General features: G+C 42.7%; 1 pseudogene; it reads left to right on the forward strand.

The window, feature by feature from the left end:
* Nucleotides 1-2,671: 2,671 nt before the first annotated feature.
* Nucleotides 2,672-12,199, forward strand: LOC148094587 (uncharacterized; annotated as a pseudogene).
* Nucleotides 12,200-12,814: the final 615 nt, after the last annotated feature.

Here is a 12,814-nt window from a genome sequence, read left to right on the forward strand (position 1 = left end):
TTCTGTAATATAGTCACAATTATTTATGGGATCTATAAAAATGATGTAAACACATTTTCTTATTGTCAGAGACTCGATGACCATGATTGAAAGTAAAACGAGGAAATGACATACTCTGAGGCTACCTTCCTAGCACTGCACAGGTTTCATACGTTTGTTGAAAGGGGCTTATGAGTGAGAGCAGAGAGGGGACAAGCACACCGGTGGCCTTTGGTTGAGATGTCAAGAAAGTTCCATCCTTGGCTTTAAACTGTCATCTAATTAAAAACATTGTGGCTAATATCACATTATGGTAAATTTGGCAGCAGTTTGTTGTCTCCGGCTAACATTGTGCCTAAAACCAGTTTTATGACCTCTGTCAGTTTTCTCTTTGAGACATTTTCATGAGAACAGTATGGAGCTTTCCACCGTTCACCATTCTTGATCCTTCTTTCCTCTGTGGTCTCCATTCCTGCAAAGTGGTATTGGATGTGTTCTGATTTGTTAAAAACCATTTCTCTCTTTCTCTCTGTCACACACACACACACACACACAACAAAAGAGAGGGAGAGATTCATAACCTCACAGTTTTTAAGCTGCTGAGGGATTCAAACAAGAGAATTACAAAGCAGCTAAGCTGACAGTCTCTTTACAATCATAAGACTAACCTACATTCAAAAGACTATTCAAGAAAATATAGCTTTAATTTATGCATTTGCTTAAGTTGTTTTGTTTTTTGTTTTGTTTTTTGTTTTGTCCATGGTGTTGACAAAATTGTGTATAGCACAGTTTTGGTGGGTGGGTGGAGGGGTTGTTTTGGGTGTTTTTTTGAAAGAAGAGTTTTCACAAAGAATATAAGTTGTGTGGTTTGATAAGTATGTGAGGCTGAGACCACAGGACTGTAAAACATGATTGTACTTCAGTACAGAAATGGCTTCATTTCTGATTATTTATCATTTAAGATTAGCTAGTAAATAACAATTAGTTAATGTTGTTCATGAGACTAAAGTCATCTCACTTTGGTAATGTAAATATAATATGGCCAATATTATATTAATCATTATTAGTTATTACAGCAGTGAACATGAACTCTGTGTCAAACACTGAGCTTCAGAAAAGATTCAAGTTGCATTTATTTATATTTCCTATCACTTTAAATCTTCACTTAAAGACAAGTATCTGTGACAGTGTATCTATAGATGTATCATATATAAGAGACAAATATTGTTCTTTTAATATGTTGGCATTACTAAATTTGGCTCAATGCTTATATATGTGTGGAAGAAGCAAATGTACGAGCTGTGATAACTGTGTCTGATAGAATGAAGAGTAGACTGATATATGAAATATTCCTTTATTGGGTGAGAAAATCAGACCATGTCATAACTGCTTTAAGTCACACAGAATAGATATCAGAGCCTTAAACAGGCTGACTTCTGCTAAATGGGTCAAACTGGGCAGAAAGTCTACAAACACATAACATCCTTATAGAATATGATGTAACACTATAGATCAACTTACCTCAGAATATATAAAGCATATAAACAATTACAGCAATATGATGCAACAAACACAGCAGTGCTACTGATCCAAAATACTCAAAGCTTCATAGAACTGAAACAAACATTTATTTTTAGCTCCATTCTGCTGCTGATACATACTTTAGGTTTCTGAACATTAAACTTGTTGCTGCCTTTCATAGTGTGTAACTTGAAGGCCCTGAGTACTTTCTCCCACACTGCAAACACTGGATGATAACATTATTTGAACATTACCTAATAAGACTGATTCAGGACAGACAGTTAGTTATGTTAAACTTTCCTAGCAGTCCCTCACAAACAGGGAACAGTCTGTCTATTCTCTCCATCTGTCAGCTGCTGCTGGCTCTTCCTCCTCCTCTTCCTCACACACTGCTGAGTTTGTCCTGGTGGATCATCAGGGGTGCAAAGCCTCACAGATGATGTGCAGCAGTGGGTCCCTCAGTCTGTCCTCACTCTGGACACTTGCAGTCGTCACACATGGAAATCAAATGTGTGATAAGCTGCAGGATTCAAACACAAGTGTAACTTATAAACACATGTTCATACTTTTATTCCACAATCAGAGAGAAAGAAACAGAGAGAGAGTGCAGGACAGACACACAGGTGACAGTCTCAGGTGTACACACTGCTACAAACAGGAGGATTTAGTGTTTGTGTTATTACGAGTGCTGAACAAGAAGAGTTCCAGATGGTACAGTGGACACATGTGTGACTCCTGTGATTAAAGCATCTTTCTTTCAGCTTAACGAGTGAACCGTCAGCTCGTTCAAACACACGTTAAAGTCCGTTTGGCTCGACACCACCGAACAAAGGCAGCAATATAACTTAGCTAACATTAACAGTGCAGTGAATCCTGCTTGTGCCGTGATATTCAGGACTGCAAACCGAGCAGCATCACTGACTTTCAGCTTGTTGTGTTTGTGGATATATGACTGACTTTAATTATCCACAAAATCATCACATTCTCTGTAAGATTCAGTGTAACAGGGTCATAAATCACATTGCGCACATTTCGGTGCCATTCTTCCGGTTGAGTGAACGCTGGCGCGACTTGCTGCCGCTACTCACCGCTATCGCTGTCGCTACGGATTCCTGTCCTGTTCCTGTCTCTACGGCCCACCGGTGTCTCTGTCCGGTTGTTCCTGTCCATGATGTGGCTTTTCAGGATCTATGCACTGTCTGTGTGGGTCTGGATCTTTATGTCATCGATCTACCCACTTGGCACTGGGCTCCATCAGTATACAGCTGATGAGCTCCTCCGGCTCCGCTTCTCCCTGGCTGCTCCGCCGCTGGCTGCTCTTCATCTCCACACGGACATTGCCTTCCTCCCTCGTCGAAAGTACATACATCGGGGCTCCCGTCTGTATTTCCATCAGGATAATTCCAAGCCAATTCAGTCCTTCTGGTCCACCTCTGGTCGCTCTCAACGGAACCCCGGCAGGTCTGTTGACCACAATGTTTTGGCTAACCTGCCTAGGTCGCCCAACACTCTCATCCAGTCCGACAGTACTTCCGTCAACTTCGGCCTGCTTAATATCCGTTCGCTTACGAACAAAGGACATCTCATCCAGGATCTCCTAACAGACCGTAAGTTTGACTTTTTCTGCTTGACTGAGACATGGCAACAGCCCAATGACTTTTCGCAACTCAACGACTCCACCCCCCGGGGTTTGTTTACACCTGCCAACCTCGTGAGTCCGGCCGTGGTGGTGGCCTCGCGGTAATCTATCGCGAGAACTGGAAAGTCTCGCCGCTGTCTGTGCCTACGTACAGCTCCTTTGAATCTGTTGTTTGTCAACTCTCAGGACCTACTCCAACTGTCATAGCTGTCATCTACCGCCCCCCAAAATTTAATTCTGTTTTTATCAGTGACTTTGCTGATCTGCTGACCAACCTAGCTACTGTTTCCCCTAATATGATATTGCTGGGTGACTTCAACGTCCACGTGGATAACTGCGACCATCCTCTTACCAAGGACCTTTTATCCTGCTTTGATAGCTTCAGCCTTGAACAATACATAAACTTCCCTACCCACACTAAGGGCCATACTTTGGACCTAGTCTGTTGTTCTGGACTTACCCCCTCCAACTCCTCAGCTGACGAGCTGCTAATTTCGGATCATCTACTTCTCTCCTTTAATGTTCACATGACTTTCTCTATAATTAACAATCCTCGTATTATTTCTTTCTGGAATATCAAGAATATAAATCTTGATATCCTTTCTTCTGCTCTCTCTAGCTGCTTGTCTCTTAGCAATTTGGCTATTCAGGAGGATCTAGTATTTTATTATAATCATAGCCTCAGTAGTATTTTGAATTCTCTTGCTCCACAGAAAACCAGAACTGTACTCTTTTCTCGCTCTGCACCCTGGTAACACCTGAACTCAAACTATTGAAATATTTATCAGGAATGTATCAGTCAAACTAAATCTGCCTATTATTCTACCATTGTCTGTTCAAGTGAGAACTCCACCAAGACCCTATTCTCATTATTCAACTCCTTTAACAGGCCACCTGATTCTCTGCCCGCTCATCTCTGTTCATCTAACTTCTGCGACGCTCTAATGCTATTCTTCACTGAAAAAATTCATAAAATACACCTTGACTTGGACCCTAATGCTCAATGTAGCTCCTCTGTCGCAATTCCACCCCCTTCTAACTTCCTCTCTGTTTTTCAACTTCCGTCTTTAACTGATATTGCTGATCTCATCCACAAATCAAAGCCTTCTACCTGCCAGCTTGATCCTATCCCCACTGTCCTTGTCAAAGCCTGTTTACCCCCTCTCCTTCCCCTCATATCTGCTATTATTCACTCTTCACTCACCACTGTAACTGTTCCTGCTTCTTTCAAAGTTGCCGCCATTACCCCAATCCTGAAAAAAACAGGTCTAGATCCCAATAACTTTAATAATTTCCGTCCTATCTCCAATCTACCATTCCTCTCAAAAATTCTTGAAAAAAATAGTTGCTTCACAAGTCCATCTACACCTATCTGATAATAACCTTTATGAACAGTTCCAGTCTGGTTTCCGTCCTCTGCATAGCACCGAAACTGCTCTCATAAAAATAACAAATGATCTTCTTATGGCAGCTGATTCTGGTCTCCTCTCCATCCTTATTCTCCTTGATCTGAGTGCAGCCTTTGACACCATCTCTCATCCCATTCTTCTTAGTAGATTAGCTTCTATTGGTCTCTCTCATACTCCATTAGCCTGGTTCAAATCATACCTGTCTGACCGCACTCAGTTCATTCAATTAAAATCCTTCACTTCTCAGCCTTCTCCTCTATCTACTGGGGTGCCCCAGGGATCTGTCCTCGGGCCCCTTCTTTTCATCATTTACCTTCTTCCTCTCTGACATATTTTTTGTAAATATAATATTCAGTTCCACTGCTATGCCGATGACACCCAGCTTTACCTCTCTACCCAACCCGATTCTACTCTTCCTCCACCCTCCCTCACCCTCTGCTTAGCTGAACTCAATTCCTGGTTCTCCTCCAACTTTCTTAAACTCAACAGCAATAAATCAGAACTTCTCCTGGTCGGCACTAAACAATTGCTATCCAGAATTAACAATTTCTCTTTCACTATCAATAATTCGCTGGTCCCTATCTCTCCCTCTGTGAAAAGCTTGGGTGTCATTCTTGATAGCACATTATCTTTTAATTTACATATCAATAATGTCACACGTGCAGCATATTTTCAACTCCGTAACATCAATCGCCTCCGCCCTTTTCTCACTCCTCATGCCACTGCCATTCTCGTCCATAATCTTGTTATCTCTCGAATTGATTACTGTAACTCACTATTATTTGGCCTTACACAAAAATCCATCAACCAGCTCCAACATGTCCAGAACTCTGCTGCCCGTATTATTACTAGGACTTTCTCTACCCACCACATCTCCCCAATCCTGAAGCAGCTTCACTGGCTCCCGGTTAAATTTCGCATCCATTTTAAAATAATCCTTTATACATTTAAGGTTATTCATTCTCTCTCTCCACCATACCTCTCTGATTTAGTACAGATGTACTTCCCATCCCGGTGCCTCAGATCTTCATCTTCTCTTTCTCTCTCTGTTCCTTCCGCTCGTCTGATTACAATGGGGGGCGGGGCTTTTAGTTGCTCTGCCCCTCGACTTTGGAATTCCTTACCCCCTGACCTCAGAAACATTACTTCATTCCCTCTTTTAAGTCCACCCTCAAAACTCATCTGTTTAAAATTGCTTATGTTTAAACCTCTGTATGCTCTTAACTTTTATCTGTTATTTTTATTATTGTGTATATTTTCAGTTTTTGTGTTTTTATCTGTTGTACAGTGTCCTTGGGTGCTTTGAAAGGCGCTATTTTTAAATAAAATGTATTATTATCATTATTATTATTATTATTATTGTTATAATTACAGAAAATGTGTTCTAAACCCCCAAACCGTTCCTTTTATACCTGACTTTTAGGACCTCCGAGCCTGTAGTTATGTTCATTATCAGTTAGAGCCCTCCTCATTCTTTTCTTCTTCTTCTTGGGTGCAACCCTATAAATACAGTGTACTCCTTTTGCCTCTCCCCTTTTCTACGCAAAACGCAGAATCACACCGGTTACATAAGGTCAGCTATGGTATTTGTCACGGTTCTGGGTTGGTTCGACCCAGCATTTTGAGTTTATTATGCTTTGGTTTATCTCTTGAATGATCGTTGTGTTACCTTTGTGATTTGTTGGTTACTATTTGAGTTCCATGTTTCTGTTTACTCGTGGTTAAGGATTTGTGTTCTCATGTTTTGTGTGAGTTTAGTTCTGTGTTCTGTCTGCGTCCTCGTGTAGTGATCTCTTGTTTCCTGTTTTATTGTGAAGGTCTGTGTCTCATGTGAATGTGTTCAGTTTTACCTCTCGTCTCGTTAATTACTCCCACCTGTGTGTAATCCCCCTGTGTTTCTCTGAGTGTATTTAAGTCGTGTCCTCTGTCATTGTAGTTGCTGGTCCATCTGTGTGTCCACCATGTTTCATTCGTGTGTTCCCTGCCGTCATCATCACGTACCATCGTCTTCCTTCCTTTATGTCCAGGTTCATGTTCTTGTTCATGCTCAGTAGTTTAGTTCCAATCCAATCCAATTTTATTTATAGAGCACTTTAAAATACCCAGCACAGGAACAAAGTGCTGTACAGAAAATAAGTTAAAACAATAGAATAACAGAAAACAGCAAAATAAATAAGTAAAACACATAAAACATAAAATTAAAACAGCCCTATATTGAAACAAAAACAATATAAAACAGCATTGAATCACCTAAAAACAACTAAAAATAAAAATAAAAATATAAAAAACCAACATCTCACGTGGTGTCAAAGGCCAGGGTAAAAAGGTGGGTTTTCAAGAGGGACTTAAAAACAGATAAAGAACTGGCCTGTCTAATCTCTAAAGGAAGCTCGTTCCACAGTTTTGGAGCTGCTACAGCAAAAGCACGATCTCCTCTAAGTTTACGCCCAGTCCTGGGTATCTTCAGGAGCAGCTGATCAGCTGACCTGAGAGAGCGGGTGGGTGTATAAGGCTGTAGCAGCTCAGAGAGATAAGATGGGGCTAGGCCATGGAGAGCTTTAAAAGTAAATAAAAGAATTTTAAAATGAATCCTAAAAGAAATGGGCAGCCAGTGAAGTGAAGCTAAAACAGGGGAAATGTGCTCAAACTTTCGAGTGCCAGTTAAAAGACGAGCTGCGGCATTTTGCACCCTCTGTAGATGACTAATATATAATGTGCTGACCCCAATATAAAGTGCATTACAGTAATCCAGCCGAGTGCTAACAAAGGCGTGGATCACTGTCTCAAAGTGCTGCCGTGAAAGAATTGACTTTATTTTTGCCAGCTGCCTGAGGTGAAAGAAGCTTGATTTTACCACTGCTTTTATCTGATTATCAAACTTCAGATCACAGTCCACTTTGACCCCCAGGTTTGTGACAGTTGGCTTAACATACTGTGCCAGGGAATCTACACACACATTGGGGGTCTCAGTGGGGCTACCAAAAACCATCACCTCTGTCTTTTTATCATTGAATTTTAAAAAGTTAACAGACATCCAAGCCTTAATGTCATCGAGACACTGAAGTAATGGCTGTGTAAGGTATCTGCCTTTTTTCTTTAGAGGGACATAGATCTGACAGTCATCAGCATAAAAGTGGAAAGGAATGCCGTGCTTTCTCAGTACAGAACCAAGAGGAAGCAGATATAAAGAGAAGAGGAGGGGGCCTAGAACTGAGCCCTGTGGGACACCACACAAGAGGGGAGCGGAGGACGACACATAGTCACCAAGGCTGACACAAAAAGTTCGCCCCGCCAAGTAGGACCTGAGCCACTCCAGTGCTGTGCCCCTAATGCCCACCCAGTGCTCCAAACGAGAGAATAAAATGGCATAATCCACTGTATCAAACGCAGCTGTCAAATCTAAAAGCACAAGAACAACACAGTCCCCAGCATCAGTCGCTAGAAATATGTCATTAAAAACTTTTAAAAGGGCTGATTCAGTGCTATGAAAGGGTTTAAAACCAGATTGGAAAACCTCTAAAACATTTTGCTTTTCCAGGAAGGCCATTATTTGGCTGTAAACTACCTTTTCCAGAATTTTGGAAAGAAAAGGTAGTTTGGAGATAGGCCTATAGTTTGCAAGAACCGTAGGATCAAGAGCAGGTTTTTTAATCAGGGGTTTGACTACTGCATGTTTAAAATCTTTAGGGACAACACCTGACATCAGACTATGGTTTACCAGCTCAAGAACCAAAGGACCAACTGTAGGTAACACCTCTTTTAAAAGTCGAGGAGGGACAGCATCATTTGGAGACCCTGCAGGCTTAAGATGACCAACAGTCTCCTTTAAAAAGGACAGAGTCACAGGCTCAAACCTGTCAAAGACAGCAGAGCAGGAAACAGAGACTGAGAGGTCATAAGCACAAGGAGAGATTTGAGCCCTTGTGGAGGAGACCTTCTCAATAAAAAAGTGTAAAAACTTTTCACAGGCATCTGATGAGGGCTCGATACAGTCAGTATAAGGTGCATTAAGAACAGAGTCAATAGTTTTAAATAAAACACGCGGGTTGTGACAGTTTGACAAAATAATGTCAGATAAGTGTTTTCTTTTGGCATCTTTTACAGTTCTTTGATATTGGCGCCAACAGTCCTTCAGCATCTGGAACGACACTTCTAGTTTGTCCTTTTTCCACTTGCGCTCAGCTCGACGGCAGTCGCGCCTGACAGCTCGGGTCATGTCGTTCAGCCAGGGCTCAGATTTAGTTTTAGGCCGTCTGGTTTTTAATGGAGCCACAGTGTCCAAAGCAGTCCGACAGGTAGAATAAAACCATGAGCTCAGTTCCTCAGTCTGGCTACATAAAAAATCCGGGATCTTACAGATCTGGTCAAAGACTGTTGAAAAGTGTTCAGCAGTGGAGGAGTTAAAAACACGACGGCGCAGAGCAGCAGCGCGAGGTTTAACTGAGGCACAGGCAAGAGGAACTTCAAACATCACAGGACTGTGGTCAGAAAACACAGCATCACAAATATCTATGTTAAAAACAGAAAAACCATGAGATAAAACAAGATCAAGTGTGTGTCCACGTTCATGTGTGGGACCTGTCACACATTGCACCAGATTAAACGAATCAATAAGGTTTAAAAAGCCCTTCGCCATGGGCATATCAGGACAACACACGTGAATATTAAAATCCCCAACAATAAGAACACGATCATATTTTGGCATGAATTCAGCCAAGAAGTCAGCAAAGTCACTCACAAAGTCCTTATTGTATTTTGGAGGCCGATAAACCACCGCACACAACACTGTGTGAGAGCAGCCCAGCTCAAACACAGACAGTTCAAAGCTGGTGAACGACGGGGTTGATAGCTGCTTACATTTAAAATGACTTTTAAAGATCGTAGCTATTCCTCCTCCTCGGCCCAACATACGTGGGGAATTAAAATAGCAGCAATCGCCAGGTAGAAGATCTGAGAAGATGCTGCACTCACCGGCGCTCAGCCACGTCTCGCACAAACAGAGAAAATCCAGTCCTCGGGATGTGAAAAAATCCTTCAGGATAAAAGTTTTGTTCGCTAGGGACCTAGCATTTACCAGGCCAATCCTGGCGGTAAGCGGCGGATCCCCTTCGCTAGCCGTCCTAGAAGCCCGACACAGAGGCCGCAGGTTCCGCAGATTCACACCACGCCGACGGGGGCGAGGAGAGCAGGGTTTTCGGGACTGAAACATCCCATCCAGGCCGATGACAGGTACCAGCCAGGCACAGACAGGTTCCAACGATCGCCGAGAGAAACAGAAGTTTGGCACCACTCCTTGTTTTCTGGATAAGGGCTTAAGAGAATACCTTAACGAAGCTTTCAGCTTCACCAGGAAGCCAGCCCTTCGACCCCGGCGACGGCACTTTTGCCGGAGTGGTGGATCTGGAACACGGCACAGGTGAGCCGGGATCTCCGAATTTAGCGGGGGCAAAGTTTTATATCCAGCTTGGTTCCACTTTGCCCAGCCTTTGGCAGAAGGTCGGAGATCCAGTAGGGTTTGGCGATCATACACCAAGAGAGAGTTGGCATTTAGTACAATAGTCAATAAAATCAAAACAAACAAACATAACACTGGCAGTGACAGACGGCAAGCCACACACACCGGCGCCATCTTGTCCCAGTATAGTTTAGTTCTCCGTTTTGCCGTTTGCCTATCTATATTTCGTGTTCAATAAATCACCTTCACACCTTCACTACTGCCTGCGTTTGGATCCTCCTTTACCTTTTCCACACGGCTCTTCTCACTCGCCGTGACAGTATTATTATATTTTAAAGGCTTTAAAACCAAATAAACGCTGAACGTACAAACATCGCTAATGGCAAATAACTTTGCCGACATGTGACCAACAGTAATGTTTTAATGTCCCTCATTATTAAACATTTTCACATAAATAAGTGACATAATATTCAGTACTTACTTTTAACAGTTTACTCTTCGGCGGCTCTGCTTCTGCCGTCTGTGGCAAAATTATCCACACCGACTGCCGCGCTATGAAGTCTGGGATATGTTGGGCCACGAAGTCTACACCGCCACATCCTTAAAATTCAGGGAAATTAAGGACGCATTTGAGGGCTGCATTTCGAGCAGCCTTTGAATTGGGACAGCCTTCGTTGCGTCGCTGTGACGTAATCGGCCTTAAAATGCGGCCTTTAAGGCTGCAGACCCTGAATTGGGATACAGCCTCTGAGTCCAGCTTTGCAACTCCAGCCAGGTCACATGACACAGGGGTGTGCTCTGATGTCAGCAGGCAGGTCAGTGGAGCCCTCTGGTGATGGATATATGGCAGTGAAACAGGGGGAGGCCTGAGAACAGACAGCAGGCTTAACTAGCAGGACAAAGTAGCATGTAGTACTTGAAGGAGTCATCACAGCCAGTTCTCAGGAAAATGGAACATCACATAAATATTTCTCTTCTTTGATTTTCATCAATGTATTTCCTTTGATATATTTTCTGTCAATACTTCTGCCTGATTAGAAGCTCATAGGCAGTTCCTGTCACTCTACAATAAAATAATGAAGAGGCTGCCCTCTCTGCCCTCCCACTAGCTGACCTAACTGACACAAGTAAACTGTGCTAAGATACCCTACATGGACTAACGTTCTTCTAGGGTGAGGCGGTCTTCATGGTTCTGACAGAAACAAACAGAAAACACTGCTAGACCTCAGTGCAGCGTTCGATACTGTCGACCATAATATCCTTTTAGAGCGATTAGAACATGCTGTAGGTATTACAGGTACTGCACTGCAGTGGTTTGTATCATATCTATCTAATAGACTCCAATTTGTGCATGTAAATGGAGAGTCCTCTTCACACACTGAGGTTAATTATGGAGTTCCACAGGGTTCAGTGCTAGGACCAATTCTGTTTACATTATACATGCTTCCCCTAGGCAGCATCATTAGAAGACATAGCATACATTTACACTGCTATGCAGATGACACCCAGCTCTATCTGTCCATGAAGCCAGATAACACACACCAATTAGTTAAACTGCAGGAATGTCTTAAAGACATAAAGACCTGGATGGCCGCTAACTTTCTGCTTCTTAATTCAGATCAAACTGAGGTCATTGTACTTGGCGCTGAAAAACTTAGAAATATGGTATCTAACCAGATTATTACTCTGGATGGCATTACCTTGGCCTCCAGTAACACTATGAGGAACCTTGGAGTCATTTTTAGAAATATCCTGTCTCAGAGTGACACTGAAAAACTAGTTCATGCATTTATTACTTCCAGGCTGGACGACTGTAATTCGTTATTATCAGGATGTCCAAAAAACTCCCTGAAAAGCCTTCAGCTAATCCAAAATGCTGCAGCAAGAGTCCTGACAGGGACTAGAAAGAGAGAGCAGATTTCTCCTGTTTTGGCTTCCCTTCATTGGCTTCCTGTTAAATCCAGAATTCAAAATCCTGCTCCTCACATACAAGGTCTTAAATAATCAGGCCCCATCTTATCTTAATGACTTCGCTCTCACTCTGCAGGCCTACTTGTTGTTCCTAGAGTATTTAAAAGTAGAATGGGAGGCAGAGCCTTCAGTTTTCAGGCCCCTCTTCTGTGGAACCAGCTTCCAGTTTGGATTCGGGAGACAGACACTATCTCTACTTTCAAGATTAGGCTTCATATAAGATGATGTCATATAGGCATACAGGTTGATATCAAACCAACTTTGATAGGTTTGTAGCTCAAACCTATTTGACTGAGACTGTCAGAGCCGGGGCTCGAACTGGCAACCTTCCGATTACAAGACGAACTGCCAACTCTTGAGCCACAATCGCCCCATTTTAATGTCTTATAAGTCTTACAGATTGATGTCATTTATGCCCTCAGCTTGAAGCCCTGGAACAAGACAGCTTGATGTCATGTCTGCATACAGATTGATGTTGTCATGTTCTGGGTGCATACCTGTAGGTTTCCAACAGCGGTCCTCTTCCTTTGGGCGGAGATCAGTTGCTCCTCCCTGGCTGAGCACCTGTGGGCAATTATTCCAGCAGCATATAAGATCTGCGCACTCAATCAGTCATGGCCTGAGTATCAGGTTAGTCAGTGATGTTTTATTGCTCAGTCCAGATCCTGTGTGAAAACTTACCTGCTTTTTCCTGTCTTCAGAGTCGGCTCCTGGAGTGGGTTAGGGTGTCATTTATGTCATACAGCCTTGTCTCATGTATGCACTCAGCCTGAAGTCCTGGAACGAGACAGCTTGATATCGTATATGCATTCAGATTGATGTCATATAGGCATACAGTAT

This window comes from Neolamprologus brichardi, unplaced genomic scaffold, assembly GCF_056152115.1.
Source record: "Neolamprologus brichardi isolate AB-2024 unplaced genomic scaffold, ASM5615211v1 NODE_ptg000033l+_length_6344489_cov_1, whole genome shotgun sequence".
NCBI classification, from domain to species: domain Eukaryota; kingdom Metazoa; phylum Chordata; class Actinopteri; order Cichliformes; family Cichlidae; genus Neolamprologus; species Neolamprologus brichardi.